Source organism: Dasypus novemcinctus, chromosome 17 (genome assembly GCF_030445035.2).
Source record: "Dasypus novemcinctus isolate mDasNov1 chromosome 17, mDasNov1.1.hap2, whole genome shotgun sequence".
In the NCBI taxonomy this organism is placed as follows: Eukaryota; Metazoa; Chordata; class Mammalia; order Cingulata; family Dasypodidae; genus Dasypus; species Dasypus novemcinctus.
This window is the reverse complement of record NC_080689.1, coordinates 58,980,617-58,989,839: the sequence shown is the minus strand read 5'-3', so window position 1 is coordinate 58,989,839 and position 9,223 is coordinate 58,980,617. Positions and strand designations below refer to the sequence as shown.

Here is a 9,223-nt window from a genome sequence, read left to right as displayed (position 1 = left end):
TTTTGGGGATGTAAAATAGTGTAGCTGGCTTGGAAAACAGTTTGGTAGTTTCTCAAAAAGTTAAAGAGTTACCATATTACCCAGCAATTTCACTCCTAGGTAAATACCTAAGAGAACTAAAAACACAAGTTCACATAAAAACTTGTACATGAGTGTTTATAGTCACATTATTCATAATATCCCCAAATGGAAACAACATAAATGTGTATCAACTGATGAATAAAGAAAGAAAATATGGTATATCCATACATTGGACTATTTTCAGCCATAAAAAGGAATGAAGCAGTGGTACGTGCTAGAACATGGATGAACCTTGAAAACATTATGCTGAGTGAAAGAAGCAGACACAGCCAGAAATGATATGAAATGTCCAGGATAGGCAAATCCATAGAAACAGAAAATAGATTAGTGGTTGCCTAGGACTGGGAGAGGGAGTGAATGTTGGGAAGAAATAGGGAATGACTGCTAATCGGTACAGGAAATATACTAAAAACCACTAAATTGTAAACATTTAAAAGTACACTTTAAAATGGTGATTTTTTTGTGTGTGGGGCCATGGGCTGGGGTTGAACCCGGGACCTGGCAAGTGGAAAGCTGGTGCTCATCCACTGAGCCACATTGGCTCCCCTGAGTTGGTATTTGCATTTGTTCTGCTTGTTGTCTGTTTTTGTTCTTGTTTAGGAGGTATCAGGAACTGAACCCAGGACCTTCCATGTGGGAAGCAAGCACCCAACCACTTGAGCCACATCTGCTCCCCTAAAACGGTGAATTTTATGGTATATAAATTATATCTCATTTTTTTAAGTTAAAAAAATAAATAAGAAATGAAATTGTTCATTTTTTTCCTAGCTAATATAATCATCTTCCTGGAATTCAAAGCATCAACTAACAAACTACTAAAATAGGAGAATTTAGTAAAATTGCTAGATGCATAATAAGTATATAAAATAAACAACAATTTTTCTATATACCAGCAGTAACAAAAAAACACACCTCAACCAACCGAGGCTCATTACAAGATTGCAAGAATGGCTCATTATTCATATTGATAGTTTATCAATATGCCACTATATTAATAGATCCAAAAGAAAAAAATATAATAATTTCAAATATAAATATATTTGAATATATAAATATATATATTTATATATAAAATATATATAAAATAATTTTTGAAACACTATTTGATAAAACTGATCATCATATCTGATTAAAGAAACAAACTGAAATCAAAACAAACAAAAAAACAGAAGATCTTAGTGTCTTAGGAATAGATTTCTTTCTTGCCATTATACATGTCCAGCATCATACCTCAATTCCCATTAAAATTAGAAGGAAAACGTTATACTTTAATGATGTTCTTGAAGTCCTAACCAGCATAATTAAGATAAGAACTTAAGAGATAAAATTGCAAGGCATCCAAAAGAATAGTTATTACTTGTAAATGATACAAAAGAATAACCAGAAATCTGAAGGGAATCAACTAAAAAATGTTAGAAGCTGTAGGAAATTACAAAAATGGTCACAATATTTTGCAACTCCTTGCAGAGGTACAGTATAATTCTTCACACCTTGAATCTGATTTTGACTATGTGACTTTCTTTAGCCAATGGGACTTTAGCAAACACAAGGCAAGTCGTTGCCTTCTTTTGTCTTTTTTGGAAATCCTCAGAGACTACAACCCTGTGAATGAGCCCAGGTTAGTCTGCTGGATGATGACAGACATGTGACCAAATCATTGCCTTGTGTTTTAGTTTGCTAAGGCTGCCGAAAGCAGATACCATGATATGGGTTGGCTTAACAATGGGAATTTATTAGCTTACAGTTTTCAGGCTGAGAAAAATGTCCAAATCAAAAAATTGTTAAACAGTTAGAAAATATGATGAAATATCCCATTTACAAAAGCAACACTACCACTAATTAACCTGAAACAGGCAGAACTTATTTAAAAAAAATAAGATGAATTAATTCTTCCTAAATTAATTTCTAAATTCAATGTGATTTCAATAAAAATATTTTAAAAAATTAAACATTTTATAAGATGATATTGGGTTCATCTGTGGAAATAAAGGAGAAAGAATAACCAGGGAAAATATGAGCAGAAAGATACTGAAGGATGAAGGAGGATTGTCAGTTTAAATATTTAAATGCATTTTGAAGTTACAGGAATCAAAAACAGTTTGGTTCTAAAGAAAGAGTTAGATTGATCAATGGAATAAAACAGAGAATCTAGAAATAGACCCAATACACATGGGAATTTAGTAGATGATAATGGTGAGATTCCCAATGCATGAGATGAAAGATATATTATCAAAAAAAAAAGTGTGGGGATAATGACCAGACTATTTAGGGAAATAAAAAGCAAGAACAAGGTATATAACTCCACTTCTTCCATCAAAATAAATTCCAAAGGAATATATTGTAAAATGTAAAAATGAAACTATGAAAGCAGTAAAGAAGCCAGACACAAAAGGTCACACGCTGCATAATTCCATTTATATGAAATGTCCTGGGAATCCATAGTGACAAGACAGTAGATTAGTGGTTGCCAGGGTCTGGGGGACAAAGAAAATGAGGAGACTGCCTAATGGTTATGGGATTTCTTTTTGGGGTGGTGAAAAACTTCTAAATTAGATGGCGGTAATGGTTTCATTATTTGAAAATACTAAAAGTCACTGAAGTGTATATTTTAAGAGGGAGAACGTGATGGTATGTAAATGATATATCAAAAAAGCTGTTATTAAAAATAAAATGGGAGCAGATGTACCTCAAGTGGTTGAGCACCTGCTTCCCATGTATGAGGTCCTGGGTTCAATCCTGAGGGAGGGAGGAAGGGAGGAAGGAAGGAATGAAAGAAGGAAGGAAGGAAGGAAGCAAGGAAGGAAAAACATAAAAGGGAAATCTAGAAGTTGGCGAGTCCAGAGGTGACTCTGTGGTGAGGTCAGGGAAGGCTGCACAGAGGCGGAGCAAGTGGAGCTGGGTCTTGAAGCACGTGTTGTAGAAGTACCTGAGAAGTAGACGAGATAGGTGAGAAAGAGGGTAAGAAGTGTGGGCAGAGGAATTAATCTCTCTTGGCTCTGATTACTCCATTGCTCTGTCTCTTCCCAGAATTTAGTATACCCTAGACAATAATTTTAAACTTAAATATTTTTTTTAAGAAAAAAGGCAAGTACAAGAAGAAAATATTGGGTGAAGTCATTTATCATCTTGTAATGGTAATGAAGGTCTTTCTAAGTATGGCACAAAACCCAGAAACCACAGAGAAAATTATTGATAAATTTGCATGGAAATTAGCAGTTTTATGTTTTTAATACCATACACCTGTGATAATAGTATTACAATTAAATTTTTACAAGTCTCTGTCCTTGAGAGACTGCTAAGTCCTGGGTCCTGAAACTTAGTTCTTCGCTCTTCCACACTCGAGGCCTCTGTTGCAAACATGCTCCACCAGATCGTCGGGCAGGCCAAGAAGCACCGAGCTTGGGCCCCCTCTTTGTTTTTATTGGAACTGGAGCTAGTGGAGCAGCACTGTATGTCTTGCATCTGGCAGTGTTCAATCCAGATGTCAGTTGGACAGAAAGAATAACCCAGAACCCTGGAACAAACTGCGACCCCATGAACAATACAAGTTCTACTCAGGGAATGTGGATTACAGCAAACTGAAGAAAGAAGCCCCAGAATTCTAAAGGAAATGTTTCCTTTTAAAGCTGCTTAACATGAAGTTTTTCCAGAAGCCATCCGCACAATTTTCCACTTAACCCGGAAATATTTCCCCTCAAAATACACAAAATCATGTTTGTGTATCATGTTTGGGTTTACACTGATTAATAAATATTTGAAGCTTGAAAAAAAAAGTCTCTGTCCTTTAGAGATACATATTGAAATTCTTATAGATAAAATGATGTGATGTCTAGGATCTGCTTCAAAATAATCTGGGCTGGGGTGAGGGTAGAAATGAAACAGGAGCTGCTAATTGGTAAAACTTGGTAATGGGTACATGGGAATTCATTATTCTATTCTTTCCACTTTTTTTGGTATGTTTTATTTTTCCATAATAAAAAGCAAAATACAAAAAGTAAGAATAAGTATATGTACAGGTGAAAAGATAAACGACAAACTGGGAAAAAGTATTTGGAACACATAAAATACTAAAAGGCTAATTCTTTAATATATAAAGAAATCATACAAATCAAAGAGTAAAAGACAACACCAAAGAAAAATTGGACAAAAATAACAGGCAGAACAATGAAAAAGAATCAAAGTGTCTAATAAACATGTGAAAAGATGATAAGCCTTATATACCTTACTCCTTTCAAGGGAAAGCAATAATGAGATGCCATTTCCCACCTAGCAGATTGGCATGCATGAAAATGTTCAATAATATGCAGTATTAGGGAGGGTGGGGAAAGTCATACCTGCATCCTGTGCTGGGAATGTAGGTTAGTATCGCCTTTTGGAAGGACAATTTCAGGATATCCTTCAACGTGTTAAATGTACCTGTACCTTGATCCCGCAATTCCACTGCCAAACATTTGCCTAGGGTAAGGAATACGCCAAGTATGCTCATTCCCACTGTATGTAACAGCAGAAACATCAACTCAAATGCCCAACAACAGTGGATTGTTAAATAAATGATGATTAGCCTATACAACATACTAAATTTTAAAATATACATATATATAAACTATACAGCATATTACTCTGCAAACATTAAAAAAAAAGATGTGTTGAGCTCTGAGATACATTACTACATAAAGCAACAAGAGAGTACTGCAAAGTGGGTATTATATGATCCTTGTATATACATTATTTAAAGTATGTGATCTCTGTGTATGTGATATGTTTATAATAATTTGTACAACCATAACTTATTTTTCTGAAGTACAAATTAATAGTGGGGAGAGGAGCCATGATGGTGATAGTGATTATGAGACTTTTAATTTGAATCCTTTATTTGGTGCTTGGATGTTTTTTTTCCCATTTGTATGTATCAGTCTTTTATTTTTTTTAAAGGTAAAGGAAGTGTAATATTTTATACTCAAAGACGGTGAGCCTTTGCACATGGTTTATAAGATGGATTTCCATTTGGATGGAGTACCTAACCCTCCATTCTCAAATTTCAGACTCATAATGTTAAACATTATTTTGCTTTGTGCACACCCTTCTTAGATTTTTCCAGTTTCCCTTCTTTCTTTCCATTCCTCCTTGGGGCTCACTTTCTTGTGTAAACTCGACTACCCCCACTCTGCGCTGAATTGGGATATCTTTGGAACTGCTGCCTTCCTGGGTGGGCGATTGAATTCCTGAAGGCTGCTGTCTTCAAACTCTTTGCACCTCGTGCCCGCACAGCCAGCATCGAAAGTTCAATACACATTTGAAATAAATAATTTTTCTGGGCATAACTAATTCTCTTGCTTGAAACCTTCAAGGAGGTTGCAGCCCCAAATCCTTCATTCCCAGTGTCTTAACATTGCATCTCTCGTCACTCAGGGCCGTTCAGTTTCTAGGAGTGCCACATCCACCAGTGTCAAGCCTAAACCACTCACTATTTGGGTCTCCTCTAGCTTTTTTTTTTTTTTAACAAATCAATTTTATTGATACATATTAATAAAGCTACAATTCATCCAACGTGTACAATCAATGGTATTTGATATAATCACATCGTTGTGCATTCATCACTTCCATCATTACTCCTTTAACTTTTCACATGATTTTCCCAGTTTAGTCCTTTAGTTCCTTCTCAAGAGAGGTAATGTAGAGAAAAGAGCCCTGGACCTCTAGCCGGGAGGCAAAAGGTTAGTCCTAGCTCTATCACCAACTTTGTGTGCCTCTAGCCTCAGCGTCCTCAGCTACGAATGAAGATGAAATCTAGAGCCTCCTCTGTCCCTGTCAGTGACAATGTCCAGCAAAGAATATCAACCCTTCTCTTTGCTCACAATTTGTATCCTTGATTTTTTCGCCTCAGGATCTTTGTTTCAGTTCATTAGCATCTTAAGGTATTAGTATAGTATATTTCCTGGGCTTTGTTTAGCTTTTTTTCTGCCTTTCTCTCCTTATCCTCTTATTTCCTTTTGAAGGATGCTGACTCCTTCACTCAATATTCCAAATCATAAAAATAAATCTGGGTTCTTCCTACCTCTTCTTCCCCTTTTAATTGCAATCACAACTCAAAACCTCCCCTCCGGCAGAGAGTTCTGAATTAGTAATTTATATCTCAGTCTAGAAGAAAGGATGGAGCTTGATGTGGCAGAAAGGACATACACCTTAGAGTAACGCAGGCCTAGAATTGAATCCCGGCACTCCCTCTTAACGCCGTAACTGCCCTGAGCCTTATTTCCTTCCTCTGAGTTTTGGAGTCATAGTTTGTCTTTGCCCATCTCCCGGCCCCCACTTGGCCCACCTTGTCAGAGCCTACAACTCAGTTTGTGCCTGGGACTCAACCTCTCTGCAGGTGACACCCCCAGGTCCCCGGGCCCTCCTGGAGGGGACATTGCCACCTACCATCAGCTCCTGATGACTCTACCTGACTCAGGCCTGTCCTCTTTAGAGAACCAGAGACTCTGTGGAGAAACAAGGGATGGAAGAGGACAGCAAAGAAGACGGAGGCAGCTGAAGGGCCGTTCTTCAGCTCCACGCGCTCCCGGGTGAAGGAGCTCCCTGGGCACCTGGAGCTGATCTTTGCGTCCATTCGCTGTTCCCCCAGATGAACACTTAGAATTATCTCAGACGTACGACTGCTGTTTGGTTGGAGATTGATCTTACAGGGTGAGGCTAACTCAAGCTTTCATTCCATCGTCGGGGAGGCGGGTGGCCTCTGGCAAGGGGACGCCAGGGCTGGCGGGATGGTTTCTCCTTCACCCAGTCGCTTCCAGCCAGTCACTGTCTGGAAGGGCAAGCAGGCGTTGTGTATTTCGTACTCATGGGGTGCTGTTCTCTTGTCGTTTATTACAACACTTTTCCACAAATTTCTTTCTCTCCCACAGATCCAAAAATAGCAAACAACATTGCTTGCCTGGATTTTCCGCCTGAGTTTGTTTTTCATTTTGAAAGAACGCAGTACGGGTGCTGAGTGCTGCCTCAGCACCAACTAAATACTGGTATTTAACCCCAGGACAAAGTCAAAGGTTGCACATTTCTGCGCTGCAGCTGTGGGTCTGTCTTTATTCTTGGCGTGAGAAGAGCGGATTTGTGGTGAGATCGTAATTGGGAATAGCTTGGATGTGCATGGATTTTTTAATGCTTCATTTCCAAACCTACCCTCTCACCTTTCAGCCCCATGAAGCCCACACTGAAGAGAGAAGTAGATTCACCAAGCTTTATTTGTGTTTTTCAGAATACCAGTTCTGGATATATTAAAAAGGGGTGACAAAAAGAGAGGGGGTCCTTTAGTCAAATAAATTTGGAAAACACCGCACATTACATGCTCTTCCTGGAGAGTTAACTAATCACTGTTAAGTATGTTGAAAGTTCAGGGAAGAAACTAATTAAGTTAATTTAACCCAGTTATTCCCGAATTAAATTGGGTTTTCAGCACTCCCCCACAGGTACAATTAAGTTAGCATTCTGCAGAGTATTCTTGGGTGATGTTCACTTAGATTATAATAAAATTAATTGATATAAACCAATTCTGGACATAATTTAATCTTTCTTTGAGATTTCATAAAGTGCTGGTATTTATCTTTGGATCTCTGGACAAATGGAAATTAAACATGCACTGAATCACATTTAAAAGGCACTGAAGACATTTAGCCTTACATAGTGGAAGCTCAGCATATATTTGTTGAATTACTGAATTTAAAGAAACTCTTTGGGCCTTGGTTTCTAATACTTAGAGGGGCTGGATTAGTTGATTTCTGAGATCATTTAATAGATATCTAGTGTCTTTTATGTCAGACACCCAGGGACAAAGAAGAATAGGCTCCTACCCAAAAGAACTCAGTCTAGTAGACAATGGGCAATGGACAAAAATTATAATAAAATGTGATATTGTTACAAGAGTTATATACTAAGTGTTATGGGAGTACGGAGGAGGGAGTGACAGGGAGTTGGGTCTTAAAGGATGAGTAGGAGTTCCTTAGGTTGGCAAGAGATGGGGAAAGGGCCCACCAGATACAACACATAGAGGTCTAAAGCACTGAAACTTTTAGACACTTCTGGGTCAAAATTCCTTGACTTTATAAATGTTGTGACGGATTACATAATGCAAATCATCATGCCCAAGTTTATATTTCAGAATTCAGAGTTCTGTGTGTTAGGTCTCCTGTCAGTGAGTCCATCTGAGGTAATATTCTGGGCTTTTCTAAAGAAAAATAAGAGTTATGCACAGTAACTGGTTCCATTTCCCCTCAGGGTCTACAGATGCCAGGAAGCCCTGCCACGGCGACCAAGCAGCTCTGTTCCTGCCAGCTGCTCTTGCTCTGCTCACTTCTGTCCTTCTAGGGTTCAGTGTGAGGTCTGGACAGCCTAGGAGAGCCGCTCCAGACCCTTCTATCCCAGCCTGTTAAAACTGTGCTCCACCACCCACTGGGTTTCCAGGTAGCTGCCTGGGGTTCTGTGGCTTGTATATATATGTGTTTATGTGTCTATGTGTGTTCGTGCATGTAGGTATGTGTGTATGCATGTATATGTGTGTGCAGGAGAGACAGACAGAGAAATTACTGATGTTTTTCATACTTTAACTTTGACTCTGTAATTTTGAATCCTGTTCTTTTCTCTCTTCTGTTACCAAAGTAAACTCTCATCTCTATCCTGCGGTTTTGCGTCTGTTTTTCAGTGTAAAGATTGTGCCAGGAAGATGAAGACACAAGTGGTAGTTCTCCCAGAAAAGATATTTGTAAAATTCTGTTACCCACATTAAGAAGCAAGAAAAACTGCTGCCACCACCTCCATTCCCAGTTAAGGATAACAAAATATGATTTATCGTTATTGTTATTTATCTATTATTTAAGAATGTTTCCTCCTAATGAGGCCCCAGGGTATGTTTTGATTCATATTTGTTTTGTTTTATTCACAATTCTAAAGCACCATTAATGAAAACATGGTACTTCATAAAGTAGCCAGGGATGCCCTGATACCTGTTCATTTGAGGTCAAGGCATCATATTCCCAGGAGAGGTGACTCACTAGGAGGCTAAAGATTTTGTAGGAACTATTTTTAAATGAACTCCTCAGCATACATTGTCACCTTAAAAAGAACAGTTTTAAGAGAATGTACAAAAAGGCTA

At 38.1% G+C, this 9,223-nt stretch overlaps 1 long non-coding RNA gene across 1 annotated transcript; it reads right to left on the bottom strand.

The window, feature by feature from the left end:
• Positions 1 to 2,475: 2,475 nt before the first annotated feature.
• On the bottom strand, positions 2,476 to 7,056 carry LOC131273866 (uncharacterized). The gene is made up of 2 exons (XR_009181034.2): positions 6,733 to 7,056; positions 2,476 to 3,007 (listed from the first exon to the last, which is right to left on the bottom strand). It is a non-coding gene; the product is annotated as an uncharacterized lncRNA (long non-coding RNA).
• Between the last annotated feature and the right edge of the window lie 2,167 nt (positions 7,057 to 9,223).